This window comes from Ceratotherium simum, chromosome X (assembly GCF_057802395.1).
Source record: "Ceratotherium simum simum isolate JZ-2026a chromosome X, ASM5780239v1, whole genome shotgun sequence".
In the NCBI taxonomy this organism is placed as follows: Eukaryota; Metazoa; Chordata; class Mammalia; order Perissodactyla; family Rhinocerotidae; genus Ceratotherium; species Ceratotherium simum.
In genome coordinates, this window is record NC_141940.1 from 85,219,083 (window position 1) to 85,246,030 (window position 26,948).

Sequence of the window (26,948 nt, forward strand, 5' to 3'; positions counted from 1 at the left end):
GCTAATCAAAATGATTACATGATTGTTTTATCTGTGCATCTCTGTATCTTTTAATGTTTTTAACCAATAAAAATATATTAGTTTTGTCATAAGAACAAAGGCAACACTATAATTTTAATGAATTTTTTAAATTAGAAAATGAGGTATTAGACTTCAGCTAGAAATGTCCTGAGCACAGAACATAATCATTTTACTAAGGCCATGTAACTTGGAAGGCTCAAAGCAGACAACAGTCTGATTAGACCCAGAGTATAAAACCTAGGTGATCTCTGATGGCAGACAGGTCCTTCAAGATGCCCTGGCCAAGGCACAGGAAGAAAAAAAGGTTTCTCCCATTAACAACTAGGACACATGCACAGAGGCAGAGGTGAACTGCAGGCTGTTTACACACCAAAGATGTTGCTTCTAATAATGTATTTGTTAAACAGCAGTCACTGGAAGTCAATGTCCCTCCCCCAAGAAGGCTGTCACAATACAAAGCTGACTGAATTATAAAAAAAAAGCTGACAAGCATAAATTTTTAGCCAGCTTTTGGCCTAGATTTCATCCAACATATTCAATACTGTGGAAATAACATGTATTTGCCTATTATGGCTGGAATCCATTCAACCAATGAGAGTTCAGAAAGAGCTGGTGAAAAATCCAGAATATGTTCTAAAATATTTCCGTAGAGACCATTCCTGAAGAAAAAAAGATGTTTTCCCTCTACGCTTCACATTTAGGTTATGTGATTCCAGATTACTTTTTTTTTTTGATGAGGAAGAGTCACCCTGCGCTAACATCTGTTGCCAATCTTCCTCTTTTTTTTCCTTTCTTTTTGCTTGAGGAAGATTAGGCCCGAGCTAACACCTGTGCCAATCTTCCTCTATTTCGTATGTGGGTCGCTGCCTCAGCATGGCCAACCAGTGGTGCAGGTCTGCACCTGGGATCCAAATCCACAAACCTGGGCCACCGAAGCGGAGCACGCCGAACCTAACCACTACACCATGGGGCCGGCCCCCAGATTACTTCTTAAAAAATTACCTCAGCATCTAATAGAAAATGACAAAATGCCTGCTGCCAACAACTTCCAGATACATAAAATGAGGCCAACAGGATTCTGGCAACAATCCAACCCATGTAGTGGAAACTGTAAGTGAGCTATTTGTACACTTACTCTCAGGCTTGCTTTTTCTCAATAAACTTCTCATACTCATTACTTAGAGCAAGTGGCTGTCACACTATTGTGGCTTCAGTCATTTGCTGAGAGGCTGTTAGACTGCCTCGTGCTGCAGAAGTAGCAATCAGCCCCAACACCATACAACCCAAATCACTAAATGCTTTCCCTCCAAAATTAGGAACAAGGTTAAGGACATCTGTTCTCACCACTTTTATTCAAGACAGTGTTGGAAGTTCTAGCCACTGCAATAAGGTAAGAAAAGGAAATAACAGGTATATAGATCAGAAAGGAAGAAATAAAATTGTCCTTACCTGGAGAAGACAAAGGATTATCTAAGCAGAAAATTCCAAGAAATCTACAAAAGACCTCCCAGAACCAATAAGTGATCTCAGCAAAGTCGCAAGATAAACATACACAAATCAATCATATTTCTATATACTGGCAATGGAGAGGTGGACTGCAAACTTAAGAGTACACCACTACTCACAATTGGCCAAAAAAAAATTGAAATACTTAGGTGTAAATCTGACAAAGCATGTACAGGACTTGTATGCTGAAAACTACAAAATGTTGATTTAAAAAAATCAAAGAAGACCTAAATATATGAAGAGGTATACCATGTTCATGGATTAAGAAGACCCAGCACACAGGCAGCCCTGCTGGCCTAGTGGTTTAAGTTTGGCACTCTCACCACTTCAGCAGCCTGGGTTCATATCCCCATCACAGAACCACACAACCCGTCTGTCAGTTACCATGCTGTGGTGACAGCTCACACAGAAGAACTAGAAGGACTTACAACTAGGATATACAACCATGTACTGGGGCTTTGGGGAGGGGAAAAAAAAACTAAAAGAAGACTCAACATAGTCAAGATGTCAATTCTCCTCAAACTGATATACTGGTTCAACGTAGTTACTATCTAAATCCCAGCAAGATTTTTTGTAAATAAACTGAGCTTAATCTAAAATGTATACAGAAAGACAATGGAATTACAACAGCTAACACAATTTTGAAAAGAGAAGAGGAATCACTCTATCCAATTTTAAGACATATATATATCTCTCTACAGTAACCAAGACTGTGTATATAGTATTATAGGGACAGACACATATATCAATGGACCAGAATACAAAACCAAGAAATAGACTCAGACAAATATGTCCAACTGATTTTTGACAAAGGTGAAAAACCAATTCAATCAAAGGATAGTTTTATCAACAAATGGTGCCAGAGCAAGTAGACATCTATAGGCAAAAAGATGAACTTTGACCCCAATCTCATACTTTATATTATATAAAAATTAACTCAAAATGGATCACGTGGTAAGGATGTGGAGAAAAGGGAACGCTTGTGCACTGTTAGTGGGAATGTAAACTGGTGTAGCCACTATGGAAAACAGTATAGAGGTTCCTCAAAAAATTAAAAATATGATCCAGCAACTCCACTTCTGGGCATTTATCCAAAGGAAACAAAAACACTAACTCAAAAAAATATTTGCACGTCCATGTTTACTGCAGCATTATTTATGATAGCCAAGACATGGAAGCAACCTAGGTGTCCACTGATAGATGAATGGATGAAGAAAATGTGGTGTATATATATAAACTACTTATTCAGCCATAAAAAAGATGGAAATGTTGCCATTTGTGACAACATGGATGGACCTTGAGGGCATTATGCTAAGTAAAATAAGTCAGAGAAAGACAAATACCATATGATCTCACTTACATGTGGAATCTCAAAAAAAACCCAAAACACAAAAAAATGAACTCACAGATACACAGAACAGATCGTTGGTTGCCAAAGGTGGGGGTGGGCAAAATGGGTGATGGTGGTCAAAGGTACAAACTTCTAGTTATAAAATAAGTAAGTCATGGGGATGTAATGTGAAGCATGGTGACTATAGTTAATAAATACTCTATATTTGAAAGTTGCTAAGAAAGATCTTAAAAGTTCTTCTCATCACAAGAAAAAAATTTGTAACTATGTGTGGTGATGGATGTTAACTAGACTTACTGTGATCATTTCACAATATATACAAGTATCAAATCATGTTGTACACCTTTAACTAATGTAATGGTATGTGTCAATTATATGTCAATAGAAAAAGCAAAGTAAAAAATGGATCATGGACTTAAATGTAAGTCTATAAAACTTACTGGGAGAAAATATTTGCAAACCATATATAGTATCTAGAATATATAAAGAACTCTCAAAACCCAACAGTAAAAAACCAAACAATCCTACAAAACAAGAGCACTGAGTAACTTGCGCAAATAACTCAAAACTATTTTACTGGTTTAAAAAAATGTAAATGAGGTCACTGACAAATCTTCATACAAGTAACTATCTCACTTTAACTAAAGCTGTTTTGACTTAGGATTCTGTACCAGTCAAGGGTCTTGGTTGAGAACAACAGACTCTGGTTAACTAAAGCAGAAAAGTGATTTACTAGAATGATAACTGATAGTTCACGGAATCAACTGGAAGGCTTAGAGATCCACATTCAGAAAACAGGAGGAACCAAGGAAGCTAGGCAGCCTGGAACTACAGCCAAGGACCTCCCAAAGACACAACTTAATTGGGGGTGCCTCTGCTGCCAACATCAGAATCTGGATGCCTAGAAGCTACTGCTGGTGGCAGAATGATTTCTAACTGGTCTCAGGTTATTTGCATCAGTGGCTCTAGATGCAAAGTCCCAAGTGTGAGCATCTGATTGGTCAAGCTTAGGTCCCATGCCCTAGCTGTGCAAGTTCTGGGAGAGCAAACGCATTTGGCTTTTTCAGTTTCCACAGTGTTCAGGTTCCAAACTTTTCATAAACAGATTCAGATGACAGCACCCAATTAAAAAAACCAAGCCAAAACAAATGAACACACACATATCCCCATAACAAGTGCAGTGTTAACCTGGCTTCTATAATTTTGTTGCAAGAAACATCTATAGTTTAAAAAAGAAAGATATCACTGTCCATGAGAAATCAATTAAGAAAATTCAAGTTTTTTTTTTTTTTTGTTCCTAGGTATTCTATTTCTAAGCTGGTTTCGCAGTGGGAAGGGAGAACATTTTTTGAGTGCCCAATACAAGCCAGACTATACTTAGGCTGGTGTTTCCCAAAGCATTTTAGAGCATCTTGCTCCATAAAGGAAGATTAGGTAATTTGGGAAATGGAATTTCACTTCCTTTAGGACAGTCACATGGCTGACTGACATTACCTATTGGCTCCAAGAAATCTTGCAAATGGAAACTTATTAGGGCATAAAACCATTTTTTCAAGTGGCATCCACTGAAAGTCCACCAAGTCAAGTATCCCAAAGAATACACTTTGAGACATGCTGCCCAGGAGCTTCATATAATAGTCTTTCATACAATCCTCACCCCTCAAGCCAAGTTTTGTCCCCATTTACAGACAGAAAACCGAGGCTCAGAGAAATTAAGTACCTTGCCTGGTTAGGGAATGTTGGCACCAAGATCTAAATCCAGGCCTTTCTGACTCCCAAGTCCATGCTTTAACCACATGCTATTCACTTTATTTACTAGTTTTATTAACTACAATAAATGCTTGCAGATGAAAATATAAATTTGTGACAGATTCTTCTACACTGTTAAATCCTATTATTCAAAAAAATTATTGCAAGAGAGGAAGGTGGGGCATAAGGTGAGAAGTTGAAATATTGTCAATCTCACTAATGATGGGAACAGTAGGGAATGAGTTCTACCTAATGCTTAGAAGTTAAATAGGTGAAAATCCCATTACATAAAAAAGTCTCTAACAAAAAGAAGTTAGTTCTAAACAAATCCCTGGAAACAGCCTAGTGCCTCTGTTGGGTCAGACCAGAACTGAGTACCAAGCAATCTCTATGTGTAATAAATATTTCTTCCTAAACTTAGGTTTTCAACCTTTTTAGGAAGATCAACTTTAAGGAAATGAATTATTATGAACCACCATCCATAGCTATTACCATTACTTAAATACTTCTATTTAATTAACCATTTCTTTTTTTCATTTCCTCATTCCCTCAAACTTCATTTACCTTTGAGGTTTGAACTTGGTTTTGTAGGGTTTATATCAAGACAAGTGTGTACAATTAAAATATATTGAGGGAAGTCGCTCTTTGAAGGGTGACTCACTCTTGAAGGGTGATCACCCACAGTTGATCAAATTTAGAATAACTTTCAATATTAAATCAGCTTACAGGCAGAGGACACCTGTAGTTCCCAAATCTGGCTCAACAGCAGTTGAGTGTAGTGGCAGACTAGCCTTACTACTCAAAGTATGGCCGAAGGATCAGCAGCATTGACATCAGCTGGGAGTTATTAAAAATGCAGAATCTGAGGCCCCATCCAGACCTGAGGAATCAATCTGTAGTTTAATAAGATCTTCAGGTGATTCATATATTAAAGCTTGAGAAGCACCAGATCAGAATATAGGCTCAGAATTGGGAAACCTAGGTTAGAATCCCTGGTATATCACTTACCGTATGAGCACTGATAAACCAGCCTCTGTGTGCTTCTGTTTCCTCAATTGTGAAACAGGGATAACTGATCTCCCCACTTTCAAGTTCACTTTCATCCAGTTCACTCTCCAGAGAGCAGCAAAAGTAATCTTCTTAAAACACAAATCAGCTCATGTTACTTCCTTGCTTAAAACCTTTCAACAGCTTCCCTAGAATTACATCCAAACTCCAACCATGACCCACAGGCCCTGGCATAATTTGGCTCCTGGAACTCTCTCCAACCTCCTCCCTGCACAACCACATTAGTCTTTCCATTTAGTTTCTGGAACACTGTAAGTTCTTTCTGGCCTCTAGATCTTTACAAGTGCTATTCCCACTGGAATGCTTCTGCCCCACACACTCATTCTTCCCACAGCTAGTTCCATTTGAGGAACTGACTTTAAACTAAGACCCAAAGTGGCTTCCCATGGCAACCCACCTAAAGCTGGTCTGTTATTTTTCTATTACAGTACCCTGCTTGTTTCTCTCACAGCAAGTATCAATTAGTATAACTGGTTTGATTTTCCACAGTTAAGCTCTCAGCATCTAACACAGCATCTTCCACGTGATAAGTATGCAAATATCTGTAGAATGGAGATCAGGAAAGAAGTATGCATTGAGAATAAAAGCTGTGATTGTCAGTATACAGACAGTACTTGAAGCCATGGGTCTGGAGATGATCACTTACAGAGAAGGAAGGAAAAAGGCCCAGGACTGAGTTCTTATTTGATCTAACATTTAAAGGTAAGGCAAAGGAGGAGAACTCAGCAAAAGAGAGGCTGGTGAGGTAGAAGTGAAACTAGTTCATCATGGTCTCATGAAAGACAAAAAGACAGCAAGACTGATCAATTGTGTCAAATGTCAAAATGAGATATGTCCAGAAAAATGTCCATTGAAATTGAGAATCGAGATAACTTGAGGAGCAGTAGTTTCAGAGGGGTGATGGGAAAGGAGGCCAGACTGGAGTGAGTCAGGGAATCAACAGGATGTGAGGCAATATAGTTGGCATGTGTAGAAATCTCTTTCGGAAAGGCTGGCTGTATATGCAAGCAGAGTATAGCGTCATTGAAAGGTAGAGGGGAAGGGAGAAGAAGGGGAGGCAACAGAAAGAAAATCCTTAAAAAGGCTGAGGGTAGGGGACCGTTTAGCCTCTCACTATTTCACCTTAACATAATGAACACTTATGTGGGTTTTTTTTTTTTTAATTTTATTTATTTATTTTTTCCCCCAAAGCCCCAGTAGATAGTTGTATGTCATAGTTGCACATCCTTCTAGTTGCTGTATGTGGGACGCGGCCTCAGCATGGCTGGAGAAGCGGTGCGTCGGTGCGCGCCCGGGATCCGAACCCGGGCCGCCAGCAGCGGAGCGCGCGCACTTAACCGCTAAGCCACGGGGCCGGCCCTTTATGTGGGTTTTGAACGGCACAAATACTAACCAGAATTAGGGCAATCCTCTCCCTAATCTCTTAAAACTTGTCTGAGCGTCCCTCTCTATGTGCTTACATTGCACCCTGTACCTATCACTTCCTTGACTACTAATGAGAAAATGTCTGCCACAGAGTGGGGAAGTACAAAAAAAAAAACCTGGGAAGGGAAGAAATAGACAACATTATCAGTGGTTGCCTCTAGGTGGCAGGTTAACACACTGCTTCATGCTTTTCAGATCCTTCCAAATTTTCTATAATCATGCATCCATTTATAATGAGAATTTTTCTTTTGTACAATTTTTCTTAAGGTAGAAAACAGTGGCCCCTGAGCCAAAGGGCATGCATCAAATTAAGAACAATATCATCTAAACAAATACTTTGGACTGGCTGCTGGCTGCTCTTGGAGCTTCTTTTCTATATCCTCTGCTACTTAATCTTGGAGTTTGGCATACAGCAAGCACTCAATATTTATTGATTTGGTTTATTATTGGTAGGTTAAGAAATGCTGCACACATGTATGGGAGTGTGGATGAATCAAAGTCAGCCTAAAAGTCCCACTGAAATCACAGAAAAGCATTATGGCAGTGTTCAAACAAAAATGCTTAGAGAACGCTAAACACCAATGTGCCACAAAGCAAAATACTCGATTATTTTTGCCTTGCAGTGATTCCCTTTGCCTCGATGCAGTCTCTGAAAGTAAACTCAGGTGAGAACTGCCCAGACCATCCATCATGTCAGGAAGCAACAAGCTGAATCTTGAAACCCAGCCTGCTATTCACTATCTGATTACAAAGGCACAGGCATCAATCACGTTAACTGATTTGTTAAAGGGGACAGACACTACCTGATTGTCAGGCCTTTCCATCCAGTTTAATTTCTGATTATTTACATTAATATCCACCCAACAAATATTCTGAGAACCCATTTATCATCATAATAACAACAGCTAACATTTACTGACCACTTATTATATATTACCTCTAATCCTTACAACTCAGAGATGAAAACTGTTCCCAGTTTACCGAGGCCAAGAATAGTCATATACCCAAGTAAGTGGTAGAATCTGGATTCAAACCAAATTTGCTCCACAACTCTACAGTACACAAAATGTCTATATGCACAGTCTACCCTGCCACCTGCCTCCCACAGACACCAATATCCCTATCCCTGGCCACATAAAACATGACCCTGAGGATTGCTGACCTCGATTTTACCAGACACTGATAGTAAGATGTAACAATAAAGCAACTGAGGAATAGCCTTTACTCACCCAAGACAAATCTGAATATATCTGCAGAAATACCTTGATAGTCTCTCCTTCAAAATCTCAAAACACTATATACCTCAGGTAAGTGTATATGCTTGCTCATGGTACTTTTCTACACTACAGTATACTCAAAGAAAATAAGGGCAGGGATACCAAGAAAGAGAAATCTGAAACCTCCAACACTGAGTTTGGAGGTGAGAATGGTGTCTGAGAACATATCTCCTATACATCCTTTAGCCAACAGCCCTGAGAAGCTGCAGATCATTGAGTTATCCTTCTGGTCATTACTCCCAATTACTTAGAGAGAGAAACTGGCATCAAAAGAATTAGGCAACAAAATAGGGCTTACCAAAGTTGTATATCAGTTTTGCCAGTAGAGAGGAAATGGCAGCATGCCAAGGAGGCCTTCTTAGCATTCCCAACAAAAAATAAAAACAGCAATGCCTGCGTGAAAGTTATGCAAATTAAGGAGGAGGAGACTCTTTGTCTACGCATTTTAAATTGGTGCTCTGGAATAATCCTAGTCTACCCCTTAAAAATGATCTGTCTCCCACCCCCTTCCTTACTTGTGGCTGGATTTGGCACAAAAGATCAATTATAACAATGACCGGTTATTCCCTATCTCATCACATTCAATTTCAAAGATGCAAACGCTTTTTCAGTCTTGCCCACTCCTTACAGAAAATTAAGACAACAGCCTTTAAACTAATACTCTTTATTCAAATGTCAAGAACTTAACCATAGAAAAGCCTGCCACTATCTAATAGGTGAACTTCACCCAGAAGGGCCAGAGGTAGCATTCAATGAGTTTGGGAAAACACATCTATCAAAAGTCAAGCTACTTAAAAATTATCTTAAAAATAATTTACTTAAAAATTAAATCTGGAGTCCTCAACCCTGGCTGTGCAATATCACTTGAGACTTATTTTGAAAACTAAAAATGTCTGGCCATACAAATACTTGACTCAGTAGACATGAGGTAGGAACTTTTTTTTTTTTCAAGCTGTATAGGTGATTTAGCTGCACAGCCAGACTTGAGAGCCACTTTGTTAGATATTATTATGCTTTGCCAATTTGTGACTCACTTAGGAATTTACTTTAAAATAATGGGGCAGGGATGGGGTATAAATAAAACAAAAATAGCCATGTGTTGATAACTGTTGAAGCTGGGTAACATGTACATGAGGGTTTATTATATTATTTTCTAACTTTTGTGTATGTTTGAAAATCTCATAAATTAAAAATATTCTAAATTAAGACTTTATCCTGCCAGATCCCTCCATTCCATCTTCTACACTGCTGCCAAAGCAATCTCCCTCAAACTCAAAATCTACCTACATCAAGTGCAAACTCCTTACCTAACCCAGCATCCAAGACACCTAGTCCCCACTTACCTCTCTTACCAGGGCAAAGACATTACATAATATTTCCCTCCACTCCCCACATGCTTTAACCATGTCAAGCTTTTTACAGTTTCTCTAACATTCAGGACTTTTGATACCTTGACTCAGATTGCTTTCTCTGCTAAAATGGCTGCTCCCTGCGTATCCCCTAGAGCCCAGCTTAAATGTCACCTCTATGAAGCCTTTTCAGATATCCCCTTCCCCAGAGTAAAATGGTCACTGCCTCCTTTGTGTCCCCACCATATCCTGCATATACCCTAAATCCACACACCTCTCTTTATTCACATGTCAGTTTCCCCACTAGAGTGAGTTCTGCATGAGTGGGACTGCATCTATTTATCTTTGCATTCCTATCACCAGCACAGGAACTGTCACTTAGTAGATTAATAAATGAATGACTATCCAGTAAATGTTTAACAAAGCTAAAAAACCCAAATCACATTAAACTCTTCTGGTTGAACTGAGAAAACCAATTTATATGATTCATTCAATCTGCATCTTTCCATTCAACAAATAGTTATGAACATACTATATACAGGGCATTGCAACAGGTGAGCTATGAGATAGCCAGGTGTACAGAAATGTGAAAAAATCAGAGAAAAAGGAAGACTAGAAGCAATGAAAAAAAAAGCAACAGAAGTCAGTACACAAAAATACACAATTAAATTACAACTTCCTAGTGGCCAAAGCAAAGCTGGAAATAACCGGCTACAAGATCAACACTACATAAGATAAATCCTTATATAACACCAACCATAATCCTCTTGCTTTGTTAGAAATTTGGATTTTTAGAGATTAAAGTTGCATAAAGCAAAGTACACCTTTAGCAAAAGTGAAACAATTAGCCCAGCTTTTACCTTTGGGTATAGTGCTTTAGTCTAAAAAAATATATACTAGGAAATATAAGAACAAACAATACAGCAATTTGGACATCTTCCTAATGACATGTAGACAAATCTTTAGATTTCTTCTTGTCCTATATTGAGGGATGACCACAAAAATCCTGAAATTCTATGGAAAATTTCTGCATACGTGGGTATCTTCCTGGGAAGATAGTCAACAGCTTTTACTGACTTCTTAAAGAGATCCGTGACCTGAAAAACACTAGGAACCATCACCCCATAGAAAGATCTCCAAGACATTGTCTGCTTAGCCACTACAATGTTTCCACTTTCATTTATGAAACACAGGCATACGGTATTTCTCCTAAAGCCACATGACAGGCTACTGTCAAATACAATCAAGACAGTACAGGAAACCAAAGAAACAGAATTCCAACCTTTTTGCATTATTCAGGTCCAATTCTCTCATATCCCTGGGTTTACAAAGAAATATGTAGCATCTCCAAAGATTAACCTCCCCTACGTAACGGGGAATTCTGTATTCCTGGATAAAATCCTCTGGTCCTGAAGTATCCCAAAGAAAGGTAGAAAAGGCACAAACCTTCTATAAAAAGGCTAGATTAAGTATATTTCTAAATAAAAGCTAGGTTTTAATGCCTTAAGATATTCTGATGAAAGATGTATCTATATGGGGGGAGCAGGAGAGACCTCAGTAATGTATTTATTTGCTACCATACATGTGGATTTTTTTAAATTTAGAGTTAGAGACTAAGGAATACTACTGGAAGAAAGTCAAAATGAAGTAGAGGACAACAGCATAATAGAAAGGCCTGGAAGTCAGACAGAACTGGGCTTAAATTCCATTTACCAGCTGTATGATCTTAGATAAGTTACCATACCTCTCTGAGCCTCTCTGTTAAATAAACAAACAACACAGTCTATTGCATAGGATTGCGCCTAGCAAAGAGTAGGCCATATTATTATCTCTTCTATTTGTTTTAGCTCCAGATTAATCTAAGGGCAGCAATCTTATGCTGGACATTACATTTTTACACACACACACACACACACACACACACACACACACGACTGAAAGCAAAAAAAAGCTGGTCTTTTCAACCTTTCTACATGTTATCTGCATCTGAAGGAGAACATAAAAGCATATACGTATAATCTCCAGACTGTTAGCCTTAAGTACTTACATGAACTGAAAAGTGATATTGAGAAGCTTCAGGTCTCCTTCTCAAGTTAGCTATATTTCTCCAAAGGTTAGTCTACTAAATAATGTTTGGGCCATGCCACTCAAGAATCAGATTTTAACTGTATCTCACTATTTTGAGCTGGTTCAAATGAATTTGGAAGGAACAGAGACAAAGATTCTTTTATATGGTTTAAAAGAACAAGTTATTTATAGCAATTACCAATGTGGCAGCAAACTCCTTTCAGTATGATGAAAATAATTCCAACTTCACAGGTTTGTTATGAGGATCAGCTTAGTTCATTGATAAGAAAGCTTTAAAACAAAGCCTTTAGAAAAAAGATTATGTCCCAACATATAGACAATATTGGCTCTGTTGGAATAAATTTAACAGCACCACACACAGCCTGGCACATAGTCATTTCCAATGTTCTTTAAATAAACCAAACAAACCAAACAATGTGAACAATCTGCTGCTTTAAAACATTTATATCTAGGGGCTGGCCCGGTGGCGCAAATGGTTAAATGCTCGCGCTCCGCTGCGGCGGCCCGGGGTTCGCTGGTTCAGATCCCGGGCACGCACCGATGCGCTGCTTGGCAAGCCATGCTGTGGCGGTGTCCCATATAAAGTGGAGGAAGACAGGCACAGATGTTAGCCCAGGGCCAGTCTTCCTTAGCAAAAAAAGAGGAGGATTGGCAGATGTTAGCACAGGGCTGATCTTCCTCACAAAAAAAAAAAAAAAGGAGTGAATTGTATCTCAATAAAGCTGCTTTAAAATAAATAAATAAAAATAAAACACATATCTATAACATGAAAGGTGTTTGCTGAAAATGAAAGAATAGTATGCAAAGGTACTCTAGTTCCTTGCCACCAACTAATTTTGTGACCTTAGGACAATCTGGGCTTCAAACATACATAAAATGGAAATATAGTAACTAAGATCTCTTGAAGCACTGTCTATATTACTTTGCCTTCAGTTCAAGACAAATGTTAAGTATTAAACATGAACAATCTGAATTATTCTCAAAAACTAAAGAGCAAAAAGTAACCAAGTCAGTTTTCTACATGGCACAAATTTCAATTTTTTTAAAAAAATAAACTACACTGTTCCAAATAATTCAGTTTTAAGCTGAGTATATTTTTAAAGATTAAATTGTCTTCCCAAGATGGAATATAGGAGCTATTGGTTAACCATCTGGATGAAAATGAGAGCACACACCTAACTTCACACCATTACTTAAACATAGAAAGCTAAATTATAAAAGTATTAGAAGATAATGCAGGGATATATTCTTGTAATCTTGGCAAAGATCTTCCAAGAAAGATATGCAACCTAGAAACCATAAAGGAAAGACAAAAAAGGGCAGATGTGACTACATAAAAATTCCAAACCATAAACACAGAAAATATTTGCAATAGGTTAGAGAAAGGATTAGTATTTCTAACATACAAAGAACTCCCAAAACTAAGACAAACAATCCAATTGAAAACCAAGTAAAAAGGCATGAATTTGCAATTTGCAGAGGATATAAACATTTGCTCATCCTCACAAGTAATTACAGAAATGCTAATAGCAGCAAGGAGGTGCTATTTCTCACTGATCAGACTGGTTAAAATTAAAAAGATCAGGGGCCAACCCAGTGGCGCAAGCAGTTAAGTGCACACGCTCCGCTGTGGCAGCCCAGGGTTTGCCGGTTCGGATCCTGGGCACGCACCGACACACCGCTTGTCAAGCCATGCTGTGGTAGCGTCCATATAAAGTAGAGGAAGATGGGCATGGATGTTAGTCCAGGGCCAGTCTTCCTCAGCAAAAAAAGAGAGGAAGATTGGGAGATGTTAGCTCAGGGCCGATCTTCCTCACAAAAAAAAAAAATTAAAAAGATCAACATCTTGTTTTGGCAGATATAGGTGGAGAAAAGGACACTCAGACACTGCTGGTGGGAATGGCAATTCAATATAGCCTTTCTGGAGATCATGTGGCAGTACCTATCAAAAATTTAAATGGGTACCACCCTTCGACCCAGAATGAATTCTACTTCTAAGGCTCAACAACAGAGAATGATTCAATTATAGTAGACCCATGCTTTGGGACACAATGCAACCATTAAAAAGAATGGAGTTGAGCCATATAGTCTAACGCACAAAAATATGTATAGTACACAAATGGATAAGCATAGTATGTAAATGCTAAAAGGTATAAAAGGATATATACAAATTGTTAACAGATTTCTGAAGTGTGGTATGAATAAAAAGAGATTGCTATTTTGGAGGGGACACTAATTTTTAACTGAAATGTTTATCTTGTCTGAATCTTTTTTTTTTTTTTTTTTACAGCAAACATGTTACTTTTATAATTCAAAACAGCTGAAAAGGAAGGAAAAAAAGATGGGTTTAGAAAACATCACTTTAATTTGAAAGTTTTACAAGCAGGAAATTCAGTCCCATCTACAGGTTTATAGCACCCATAAATATGCATGAAAACACAGAGCCAAATCAAATTGCCCCATGAAAGAGCTCCAAATTGACCCAATGTTGAAAAGTAATAACCACAGCCAAAAATGTAAAGAAACTGAGCTTTCTTTGGATTTTTAACTTTCTCTTTTACCTTTATACTCCCTTAAATCTTCCTCATTTTTGAGGTAACTGTTTTATAGGAAGGGGCCACTTATTCTGCACTTCTCTGGAGGACACTTGCTGGCACATTTAGAAATAGAGATTAAGTTCAGTTTCAAGAAAAGATATAGCATAGTGGAAACAATACCAGACTAGGGTAACCTGGGTTCAATGCCCAACTCCACCACTAACCAGCCATGTTACCTCGGACAAGTCATTTCCCCTAATCTGGGGAATGGATAATATCAAATATATGGTTATGGATAATATAAAATAAAGAGTCTCATCCAGCTCTTCTGTTGGACATGGAGAAGACTACCATTTTAAAGCCACTGGTAATTTGTTTTGCTAGAGTTAGAGATTTGAACTCACCCATGAAGGCCATCTGCCTTTACTTTTAAAAAGCAAAATTCTAAAATGCTCTGTGTAAAAGGTTGTCATCAAGTGATAGCTGCATCTCTCCAGACTATACTTCCTTTTAAGGCTGGCCTCCCCAATACAGTTAAGAAAATTCGAGGAGCAGGGAACTGGAGTCCCAAATTAGGTCAACAGACTGTAAGGCACCCTAGGCTGAAGGAGTCAAGCTAGCCCCTGTAAAATACGGCAGCAGATGTAGGTGTAAGGAGAGAGCCATCTATAGCAATGATACTAGATCTATCTAGGTTTATGCTCTTCTCTAATACTAATGTATCAAGGCTTACCCTGAGGTGCTGTCATACATGTAAATCAACATAGATTATATACTAAACATACCACAATGAATAATACAGGATAGTCTTTCTAAAGGACAATTTGGCAATAAGTATCAAAGGCCTCACATTTTTGCATTCCAATTCTAGAAATTTCTTAAGGAAATAAACACGGACGTCACAAAGATTTCTCCATTAGGATGTTCCTATGCTTTTTTCCTTCATTCAACGCTTATTTACTGAATGCCTACTGTGTCCTAGGAAGCATTGTTTAAGATCATGAAAAACTAGGATTTAAAGGTTTGAATATAGGGAATTGGTTAATAAATTATAAACCATGCACACAACAGAATATAATGTAGCCATGAAAAACACTATACAAGTATACACTATGACAGGGAACAGGGGTCAATATATTAAGTGGGAACAGCAAATTTAAAAATACCACTTCTTATATTGGTTTGGAGAAACAGCTAAGAAAAGACAATTTGGGGACAACTGAGGAAATTTGAAAATGGACTAAATATTAGATAATATTAAAAAAAAGAACCAATTCCCTACGTGTGGTAATGGTATTGTGGTTCTGTAGGTCCTTATTCTCAAGACATGCATGCTGAAGGATATAAGGATGAAGTGCCATACTTACTTCATATGCTTCAGAAAAATTAAACACACATATGTACATATAAATCAAATATAGAAATTTTTAATTGTTAGATATAGCTGGTGATGTACAGTCACTTATTGTGCTATTCTTTCAGCATTTTTATGTTTGGAAATTTCCATAATAAAAAGTTGGAAGGAAGGTAATGAATTACATTCTAAAAAAGAGTATCTTTGAAAAAAATATGCTTATGCTACACAAGCATCAAGAAAAGCCTTGGAAGAATATACTGTGAACCAACATGTCAACAGTATTTATCTCTGAATGGTAGTATTTCAGGAGATTTCTGTGCTTACCTGTATTTTTCAACAATAAGCCATGTATACTTCTATAATCATGAATAATATTACTTAAAAGTAAAGTCAGGAAAGTGTTTTCAAACAAGAGTTACAATAAAATGAGCAAATGACTAAATAAAGTCCCATTCCCAAAGCTTTCTTATTAAGTGATTTTACAAACTCTAAAGTAGTATGCAAATTTAATATCACACAAGTAATAACAGACTGTTGTATGGACATCACAGTTTTGGAATTTCTACTTATGTGAGTAATTAATACCATTCTCACAGTATAAAAATTCAAGCAATTCATGGTAATGGTCACAAGAGGGAAGGGAATGCTGGTTAAAGTATTACTAAAAAGTATTGCCCCTTTATCTGTATTACCTCCCCCCAAAAAGACCTGAGGCAAAATAAATGTTAAAAATGATCAATTTGGGGGGGGGTAGGGAAAGATTTTTTGTTCTATTATTCTCTGTCCTCTTCAGTATATTTTAAGTTTCTCAGAAAAAGAAATGCAAACATTACAGAAAAAGCTGAAGTTCCCCTCAACCACTCCTCCCAAATAAACTTATCAGTTTACCTCAGTTTTTAAAATAAATATAAATAGCACCATACAATATATACTATCTTGCAACTTGCCAAAATTATCTCCAAAACAGCTGTATTAATTTATATCACTTGTAGGCAGTATAAGACCAGACTCTTCCCTATATTTTTGCCACGACTTGATTATTACCAAATTATTTTTTGCCAATCTAATGGTTTAAAAAGATCTCATTTTAATTTGCATTTCTGATGTTTAGTTTAGTATCTTTTCTTGTTATTGGACGTTTTTAGTTCCTATTCTGGGAAAACCCTGTCCTTAATTTTCTACTGGACTTATTTTTAAAATGTTACTCTTATCATTAAGATGGGAACATACCAACCAAAATGTTAATGGTGACTGAATATTGTTGTGGGGGTAGGAATCTTTTCCCAAAATAAGAACACATTTTCTAGTTTTTCCTAAATTAATTCAGTAATAGAAACTAGAAAATGATGATAAAGTGGGTGAAAAAAAAATCCTTTTAGATCAAAGTATTACCTTCAGGGTACTCTACTATAGGAGCACATAACACCCTTAAGGAGCTCATAAAATCCAGCTCAAAGAAATAAACACATCTAAAGTACAAGAAGTGTGAGAAAATCAAATAATGGTTGAAGCTACTGATTCATTTGGGATACACTGAACTAACTTCATCTGTATGATATTTTTGAGTTCATGATATACTTTTCATGTATCTTGTTTAACCCTAACAAAATTCTGTGTGACATTTTCTGATCCCTCCTGTAAACTGCTACGGCACATTCTGTTCACTCCTCATGTTATTATACTGATCCCTTTGAGTGTGATTTGCAAATCTCCTTCCCCTAGTAGACCATTGCTGTCCTCCATTCTCCAGCTGCTTATCTTTGTATTCCTAGTATCTGGCAGTATTGAATATGTCCTCAAATATTTGTTAAGTGAATGAGATATTGCCACCCCCATTTAAAGGATGAGGAAACTGGCTCAGTGATGATGTAATTTTGCCCCAAGTAACCTAACTATTAAGTATTTATTTTACATAAATTATAATGGCCTTATCTTTGTAGGGTACCCTATAATTTAAGCATTTTAAAATATATCATCTCACTTTAATGCTCGGAGCAACCTATGAAATAGGCTTTTTGATGACCATTTTATAGATTAGAATGAAAATTTAGGGCCAGCCCCGTGGCTCAGCGGTTGAGTGCACGTGCTCCGCTACTGGCAGCCCGGGTTCGGATCCCGGGCGCACACCAACGCACTGCTTCTCCGGCCATGCTGAGGCCACGTCCCACATACAGCAATTAGAAGGATGTGCAACTATGACATACAACTATCTACTGGGGCTTTGGGGGGAAAAAAAAGGAGGAGTGTTGGCAATAGAGGTTAGCTCAGAGCCAGTCTTCCTCAGCAAAAAGAGGAGGATTAGCACAGATGTTAGCTCAGGGCTGATCTTCCTCACCAAAAAAAAAAAAAAAAAAAAAAAAGAATGAAAATTTAGTGATAAACCCTAGGCTCACTCAAAAAATCCTAGTTTATATGAAGTACAGCTGTCTCTACATACTTGATAGATCACCAACTGGGTATAGGAGCCTCTATCTTTATATGGCAAATATCTTGGGGGATAGTGGGGGGGAGGGGGGGAAAGGGAAAAGGCAGCTAGAAGACGGTTAAAGCAACAGGGCAGAGGCTGGAGACTAGGTATAGGTGTATCTTAAGACCACAAGCTGATATAGTGTCAACTGCATGTGCCACTTTGAAATCCAATCTTGGCCCAAAGGTTTTTCTTAATATTATCCTGTATTCATAGAAGACAATTGCAGGCTTTCTCACATATCAGCAGTCTCAAAGACTGGGGAGGGATATAGAGCTAAGGAGAGCTTCAAGAAACAACAGACTTGTTATATCATGCATGGACAAAGCAAGGGAAGAAATTTTAACACAAAGGAAAAAGCTAAGGAAGTTTAAACATGATCTCACTTACAGTCCTTAACTGGACTGAATTTCTCAAGGGCAGAGACCAACTCTCATTCATTTTATGTCCCTAGCTCCTTGTACTTAGAAACACTCAGTAAATGCTTGTTAAACTGAATGAAGACAGGTAAGAAGTGAGAGAAAAAGATTTAAAAAAAAATGGTTTCCAATTTACTGAGCACTTACTATGTGCCATGCACTGTACTTTAGGTAATATATAAAATATTGACAGGGATAATATTTACCTCTTTTCTAACCTGCTATATATGGTGCTCCTCAAGTATGTTAATAGTGGTGATACTGATGACTATTAGGAAGACTCATTATGGGTTACTAAGGTTACAGTGGAACCTTGAACAGAAGAAACTTGAACAGTAGGGGGCTGTGTAGGTGGAGGGAGATCAAGGCAACCAACGTACTGCACATTACCACAGAACTGGGTAAGACCCTTCAGAGGGTATGAATGTGACTCCTAAGGCTTGGCAAAGTGAAAAACTCCTCTGGTGGAACGTTCAGTTATCACTGGCCAGAGTCTTAGCCCCAGAATGACCAAAGAACAAACTCCATTCCTCCCCACCACTGATGACTTCAACACAGACCTAAAGGATCCAGACAGGCTTTGCTAACTGACCATCACTTCACCACCGTGACTGCGCATCTCTGGGCTGTTGAAAGGGTTAAGTGAAATAGTATGTTAAGACGAATTACCATCTACTGACCACCTACAGTGTACTACATCTTACATTTTCTCATTTAATCTCAGTAACCCCATGAATAAGGTATTTTCCCCAGATGAAGCAACTGATAGGTTAACTTGCCCAAAGTGACAGAACTATTAAATGGCCAGAAAAAAATTTAGAAATTGTGCATTTATCCTGCCCTTCTTATATAAACTGTACCACTGAATAACTTTATAAAATTATTCCAGCTAATATATGAAAACAAAATGATAGCGTTAGAATGTCACCATTTTGCAACTCCCAATGAACTAAGGGACCTAAGCTTTGGAAAGCAGTGGTTGTTAATATTTAAAAAAAACCCAAGACATCATTACAACCTAATGAATGTTAAATGAACACATCACCGCCGATGTTCTTGCCAAAAGGAATGAACCTGAATTTATAAAGCCTCTGGATCCAGCTGTCAATTTACAGGAAATACAGAGGACAGAAGAACATGTTGAACTGCACTGAGCATGCAATCAGCAAAATTCAATCTGTGGGAAACTCTATAGGTCAAATGGCCCAAGCTCTTCAACAGATATAGTATAAGGAAAAGAAAACGAAGAAAGGAGAGCTATAGATATTTTTTTTTATAATTTTATTTATATATTTTGCCCCCAAAACCCCAGTAGATAGTTGTATGTCATAGCTGCACATCCTTCTAGTTGCTGTATGTGGGACACGGCCTCAGCATGGCTGGAGAAGCAGTACGTCGGTGCACGCCAGGGATCCGAACCCGGGCCGCCAGCATTGGAGTGCGCGCACTTAACCGCTAAGCCACGGGGCCAGCCCGAGAGCTACAGATATTCAAAAGACAATTCAAGTTTTAAAAAATGGATAGCGGCCAGCCCAGTGGTGTAGTGGCTGGGTTCTTGCACTCCGCTTCAGCCGCCCGGGGTTTGCAGGTTCGGATCCTGGGTGCGGACCGATGCAACACTCATCAAGCCATGCTGTGGCGGCATCCCACATACAAAAAATAGAGGAGGACTGGCAGGTGTTGGCTCAGGGACAATCTTCCTCAAGCAAAAAGCAGCAGACTGGCAACAAATGTTAGCTCAGGGCCAATCTTCCTCACCATCAAGAAATAAAAAATAAAAATCAGACAAAGTAAATTATACTGTCCAGGGATGCACACTTGGATGATAAAACCATAACAGAATGCAAAGAAGTGATGACTATAAAGTCAGAATAGTAAATAATTTCAATACTGTGATTGGGATGGGCACATGGAAGGACTTCTACGGTGACAGGCAAAGTTCTATTCCTTGACTCGGGGTGGTGGTTACGAAAGTGTTTGCCTTAAAATAATTTATTAAACTGTAAATTTGTTTTGGGGTGGTTTTCCTTACCTGTATTCTATTTTCTACAATAAAAGGAAAACATTCTAATCACATTAAAGCTGCTTACATATGGCATGTTTTCATTCATGTGAAATGCCCAGAATAGGCAAATCTATAGAGACATAAAGTAGATTAGTGGTTGCCAAGCACTGGAGTGGCTGGGAGAGAGAAGGGGAATGATTACTAATGGGTACTGGCTTTCCTTAAAAGGTGATGAAAATGTTCTAAAATTGATGTGGTAATGATTGTACAACTGTGAACATACTAAAAACCACTGTACACTTTAAATGGGTGAATTGTATGGTATGTGAATTATATCGCAATAAAGCTGTTAAAAAAAAAAGTCTAAGATACCCCAGTTAAGTCAAGACACACTTTTAAAATAAAGATGGCACTGGGGCCTGAGAACCTGCATTTCTGACAAGTTCCCAGGTGATGCTGCTGATGCTGATCTGGGGACCACATTTTGAGAATCACTGCAACAAAGGATTTCAAAACTGCTGCTAGCTCAAGGCAGTACTAAACAGCACTGAAGAACAAAGTGCTTTACTCACGGACTGAGAAATTGGTCCAGAAAAAAAAAAACAGTTAAAATTCTGTGCCAAGCATTGTTCTATTCCCTGACCATCAACATCAGCATCTCCTGGGAACTCCTTGGAAATGCAAATTATCAGGCCCCTCCCAGACCTACAGAATCAGGAACTCGGGGGGTGGAGCCCAGCACTCTGTTTTAGCAAGCCCTCTATGTGAGCTAAAAATTTCAGAACCACTGTTCTAAGCACTTTACATGCACTAACTCAGCTAAATTAAACTTCTCTAAAACCCTATGAGGTAGGTAACACTATTACTACCATTTTACAGATTGAGAAGTGTGGCACAAAGGTTAAATAACTTGCACAAGATGTCACAGCTTGTAAGAAACGGAGTGAGAACTTGAACCCAGGGAGTCTGACTCCAGAGTCCGTGTTCTTAATCACTGTGCTGCAAGATCTTTCCACCTCTAAGAACTCAACTGGCAGAATGCAATAATAAAGAATTAGTAGTGGAAGTAAAAAAAAAGAAAAAAAGCGAAGACCAGGAGAAATATGCCTCACTATAAAGACAAGCAAATAAGAAAATAATCGCAGCAAATAATATAATCATTAAAGCAATCTTCCAAACAGGTTCCAAGACATAAGCAGCCACCAAATACAATATACCCAAGTACTTCCAGGACAATTATCTCTGGTATCTAATTATAAAGACTTAAATAAAACCTGAGTTATGCTAAAGATGGTACATAAATTCAAGGCAATATGTTCACACTTACCAATCTTTAAAATCTAAATGATTATACTAAAAGGTCATTCCAGAATAATTTCCATCTCCCTACTCCTAGTCCCTTTTAGTCACTAAAAGATTACTGAAAAGGAAAAACTGCTTTCTTTCAACATCTAAGATTATACAATCAGAATCTCAGAGTTGAAAAAGAATTTTCACATTCATCTAGCCCAATCAGCAACCCTGACTGAATCAATCTACAATACCAATCTCCATTTAATGACACATTCATAAGAAGATAAAACCAACTCCAACTTTCTGTAAAAGCACATCCTGGAATCAATCCATGTCACCACTGTAATTTTTAAAGCCAAATGATCAAAAACTTTTTAAGGGAACTCAAAGTTGAAAATGCACAGGTTAACAGCCCAAAAAAAACATACAGTTTTTTTTGGAGAGAAGAAGAGCCACTCCTTCACTATTTGAAAAGCATTTCTATAACCAGAAGACCAAGCTGGTCAACAAGTACATCAAGTTTTAGCAACTCAACCCCATGACACATCAAACGAGAGGGCTTCCAAAGAATCTTCTGAGCTGAATTATCCCTGATATTAACATAAACATCTGGTAACCAGTCACTGAGGAAACGAGTAAGAGAACAATACAGCAAAACACCCAGAGCCCAAGTGCTTATAACTATCAACCTTATAGATGGTGAGATCATTGTAAAGCAGCCTAATACGGTTACAGCTACACATCAGATTTTAACAACTTAATCTACCTGCAGGAAAGGTCACATGGAATGCGAAGGGCAAATATTTTCAAAGCAGCCAAGTTTGGCATTTTAATAATACTTTGAACCCATGGTTGAAAACCCACAACAAAAGAAAAAAAAAACGAGCATTTCCATTGTAAACTTGTAGCTGTTAAGAACTCTGGAAACAACTCAAATATTGAAATGCCTACTGTGTGTAAAGCTTTGTCCCAAAAATCTACAATTATCCTAGTTTCACAAACTCAGGATTAGAAGGTTTAAGTGACCTTGTTCAAACTTCCTAACTATAGAAAACTCAGGAAAGGGGTAAATATCTAATCACTCATTATATGCAATATGCTCAAATTATTTTTTTTCAAATGGACTTCACTGCAACTCTCAAGAAATCACTTCTTTAATACTTAGTCCATTTTCAACTGGCGATCTGATTTCTCCATTAACGAACAAAGAACTGAAAAGCCTGAACTCATGATCCATAGCACTGGTGATTCATTGTCACATTTTATCTAAATATCTCAAAAACTTTCATTCATGACCTCTACCCTCTTTGACTCTTCAACTTGAAATCACTATCATTTTAAAGGCAAGCACAAGTGGCTTTGTTCTGCCCCCATTTGTGCTTAAGTCAAAGGCTGGCTGAAGCCTACGTATCCAACTTCCATTCTCAGATTTTGACAGTGGAAGGGACATACATTAGATCCCAAGATGGCCAGTGCTGCACAAGGAAAGAAATGAACAGTTTAAAGGACTTTATGCTGGGGAAACATCACTTCCAGAAGAAATAAAATAAAAAATAACAACAGAAAACTTCAGTTGTGTATAATAGCTGAAAATCAGGACATAAGTGGAAGCTCTCAAAAAGTGTTTAGTACTGCCATTTCTAGAACTATATTATAGCCAGAGGAACTCATCACTAAGTCTTAATAGCTTAGAAGTTATGGGTCAGAGCAGCTGAGATACTAACATCAAAAGAATAAAAAGAAACATTATAAAATAGTACAAAAATAACTAAACCACCTAAGGAAATTGAAACTATAACGAAAAACCCCAAAGGCACAATCAGGTCATTATCTAGGAAACATCAGCTTCTTCTGCAAAGAGGCCTACTTTTTCAGGTGGAGCAGTAAGCAGAGCCAAGACATGGAACTGAAGTCAGGTTTCAATTAAATGACTGCCACAGAAAAAGGAAGCCATGACTAGTTATTTTGGGATAGTGCCTAGGCCAGCAGTATCAACTCCAACTAGGATACAGGAGATTACTGCCATTGTTCCATTATAATGGGGTCCTCCAGGGTCTTTAACTTAGCAAGAATGGGTTAGATACCACTACTGAGATGTAATTACCAAATGTGGGGGAAACTCTACAGAAGAATTTCTTCAACAAATAAATCGGAAGAAAAAAACAAAAGGGAGGGAACCTGCAGATTAAGATAGATTTAAGAGATATATCAATCCTCCTTTGTGATAAATGGACTTTCTTTGGATCTTGATTCAAACAAACAGTAAAATTTGAACACTAGCTTCGTATTTGATATTTTAAAAATATCACTGTTAATTCTTTTGAGTTGTGATAATGGTTTTGAGGTTATGTTTAAAGAGCCCTTGTCTTTTAGAGCTGCAAATTTTTTGCAAATAAAAATAATATGACAGCAGGGGTTTATTTCAAAATAATCTGGGGTGGGGGCAGTGGGTAGAAGTATAGATGAAATAGAATGGCTGCAAGTTGATAACTGTTAAAGCTAGTGATGGGCACAAACACGGATCATTATACTATCCAATTTTTGTATGCCTGAAATTTTTCATAACTCTTTAAAAAAGAATTGGTTAGACATAATATCTTACAATTTTATTTTCTGAATGATGCTTAGGGTGATTTAAAAAATCATGTAGAGACAGAATTCATTTAAACAGTTTAATTTAGCAATGAGCTCCACTTAAATGCAAGAAGCAGCCAGTGTCACATCAGATCCAGACAACAGAAGAAACTGAAGTAGCTCAGTTACAGAATGGAAACACATACACCCCCACCATCTTCATTCCAGGAAGTAAAATACAAATACTACCCACAAAGATCTACAAAAACTAACCTAAAATCACAGCCAATCATACTCATCCTGGTGGGAAATCCCAACACTGCTCCAACAGCTTCCTGAACCTTCGTGACCAAGTTGGTCTGCTGGTTCTTCTGGAGCACTAACCCACTCAGGTCAGACTATTGGAGGACCTACAAAAAAAAAAGTGCAGGGGGGGAGAGATACACAACACATTTATTAGGGTGTGGGGGAGTTAACCACTGTATCAATGTTCAAACATAATCACAGTTATTATTTCTTAAGCAATAGCTCTCATGTATTAATTCGAATATTGTAGGACCTGCCTTGAGCAGTAACAAGAATTCAGAACCAACAGCTAAAACAACACTTCTAATCTGACATTTAAGACAACACCACTGAAAACTCAACTCAGTTCTAAACCCAAATAAAATTACAGGGGACAATGATTATTTTATAGACAACTTTATATCTTCACTGTAAATTGAGACTAAGGCAATGTTAAGTTCACTAGTTTTTGTGAAAAAATTGCACACATAAAAATTATTTTTCACCTTCATACATGCTTTTTGGCTATACTGGGAAACAAACAATAAACACCCTGGAAACTCAGGTCGAACTTGGCCACTGAACCTCAGACCAAGTTTTTAACTGGTATTGCCACTCTTTACTCTCTTAAGAGATCTACCTAGAACAAACTAAACCTTTTAGGTCGCACCTAGATTATCATTCCCAGATTTATTCTAGTTCTGAATGAGAAGGGTGAAATTGGGGTTTAGTTAATTTCTGATCACTGCTTGACCTATTGTAAAGGGCACCAAGGCAGAATCTCAAAACAGAAAGTGATCTCCTGTCCTCTAATGAAAAAGGGGGAAAATTCTATTACCTGCAAAGCACTTCAAACTAAATAAAGCAAACCCTGAAGCTCAAAACTAGTGTCCACATAAGTTAATTACCAGATGGTTACCCACAGTAAATTTTTAATCCTAGGTAAATGCTTCACTATCATAGCCTATCATCCAGCCAAAGTAATTAGAAAAAAACATTCACTTTAATATTGGTCTAAATCAAAATATTAACAGTAAAGAAAACTACCTCCAAATTGAATCGTCATTTTTATTTAAAGAATGTTGGAAAATATAAAATGGCAAAAACACAACAGGAAATAGTGTATTAAAGAACTGGTAGTAAATCACTTTGGAAAAGAAGCTTGGTATCGCAAACCACCTTTATAAACTCTCTCAGATAGGAATTTTCCTACTCAGGTGAGGCCAAATAGCAGATCCCCACACCGATCTGAGGCACCAAAGAAAGGAGGTAGGGGACAATCAGTATGAACACTTGAAAACTAACTAGCAGAAGTTCCCTTTATTACTGTGAGAAGCATGGCACCAAATGTCATTACTTTCCTGTGGTGAATGACAAAACAGACTGCCTTTGAAGGAGCGGAAGGAGGGAGTAGGCAAGGGATGAGGCACCCCTTCCAAAAGGCAGAACACCTGGGTGTGGTTCTTGACAAGAACATTATGGCTGGTGGTCATTCCAGGATAGTGATTTTGCACTAAAATTCCCAGACTGGTAGAAGGTTAACACAAGTGGGAATTACATTCAAACATCATGAACCATTGGAGAAAAAGAGTTTGGCAGATGAGGAAGAAAAAAATACAAAAATGATAGAACTGGCCTAGAAATATACTAAATATTTACAGTTAAAAGAAAAAAAAATCGCTTATTCTTTCCCAGATCATAAAACTACCATATGACAGATGCATCTGCCAATGTATTCTAACACCAACAAAAAGTAACCACAATTTATTGTGTGCCTACCATAAGCCAGGCACTTTACAAATTGTCTAATTCTAGCAACTCTAAGCGCTATCCCCATTATAGATGAAAAAAATGAGAATCTGAAAAGTAATTTGCCCAAAGTCTCAAACTTCAATGTGAACCCAAAGCACACAGTATTTCCACCATACCAGGCTGCCTCCTTTGACTGGAGAATGTTGGTGCCTCCTCAACTACAGAACATTGGGGCTAAGAGAAAACAGTGCAGAACATGTAATCTAAAAAGGAAACAGATGCTAGAGAATTGTCTATAATAATGGCGGGGCGGAGGAAAAAGGCAGAAAAGGGCAATGATTGAGGAACAGGAGATAATCTATCAAAGCTATTTTATTTTCTAGCACATGGGAGGAGGGGGGATGTAGTGGAGCCTGACAGGGGGT

General features: G+C 37.8%; 1 protein-coding gene across 14 annotated transcripts in view; it reads right to left on the bottom strand.

Moving 5' to 3' along the window:
- Positions 1–26,948, bottom strand: part of HUWE1 (HECT, UBA and WWE domain containing E3 ubiquitin protein ligase 1) — a 150,697-nt gene that overhangs the window by 119,660 nt on the left and 4,089 nt on the right. For 12 of the 14 annotated variants that reach the window (XM_014779713.2, XM_087426897.1, XM_087426900.1 and 9 more), the window contains one exon: positions 24,760–24,896. The exons of 1 other annotated variant lie outside the window; for it this stretch is intronic. The gene's annotated coding sequence lies outside the window, so the exon portion shown is untranslated. Of the gene's footprint in view, positions 1–5,635; positions 5,788–24,759; positions 24,897–26,948 lie in introns of those variants that run through there. One more of the 14 variants, XM_087426895.1, reaches the window with a different exon arrangement.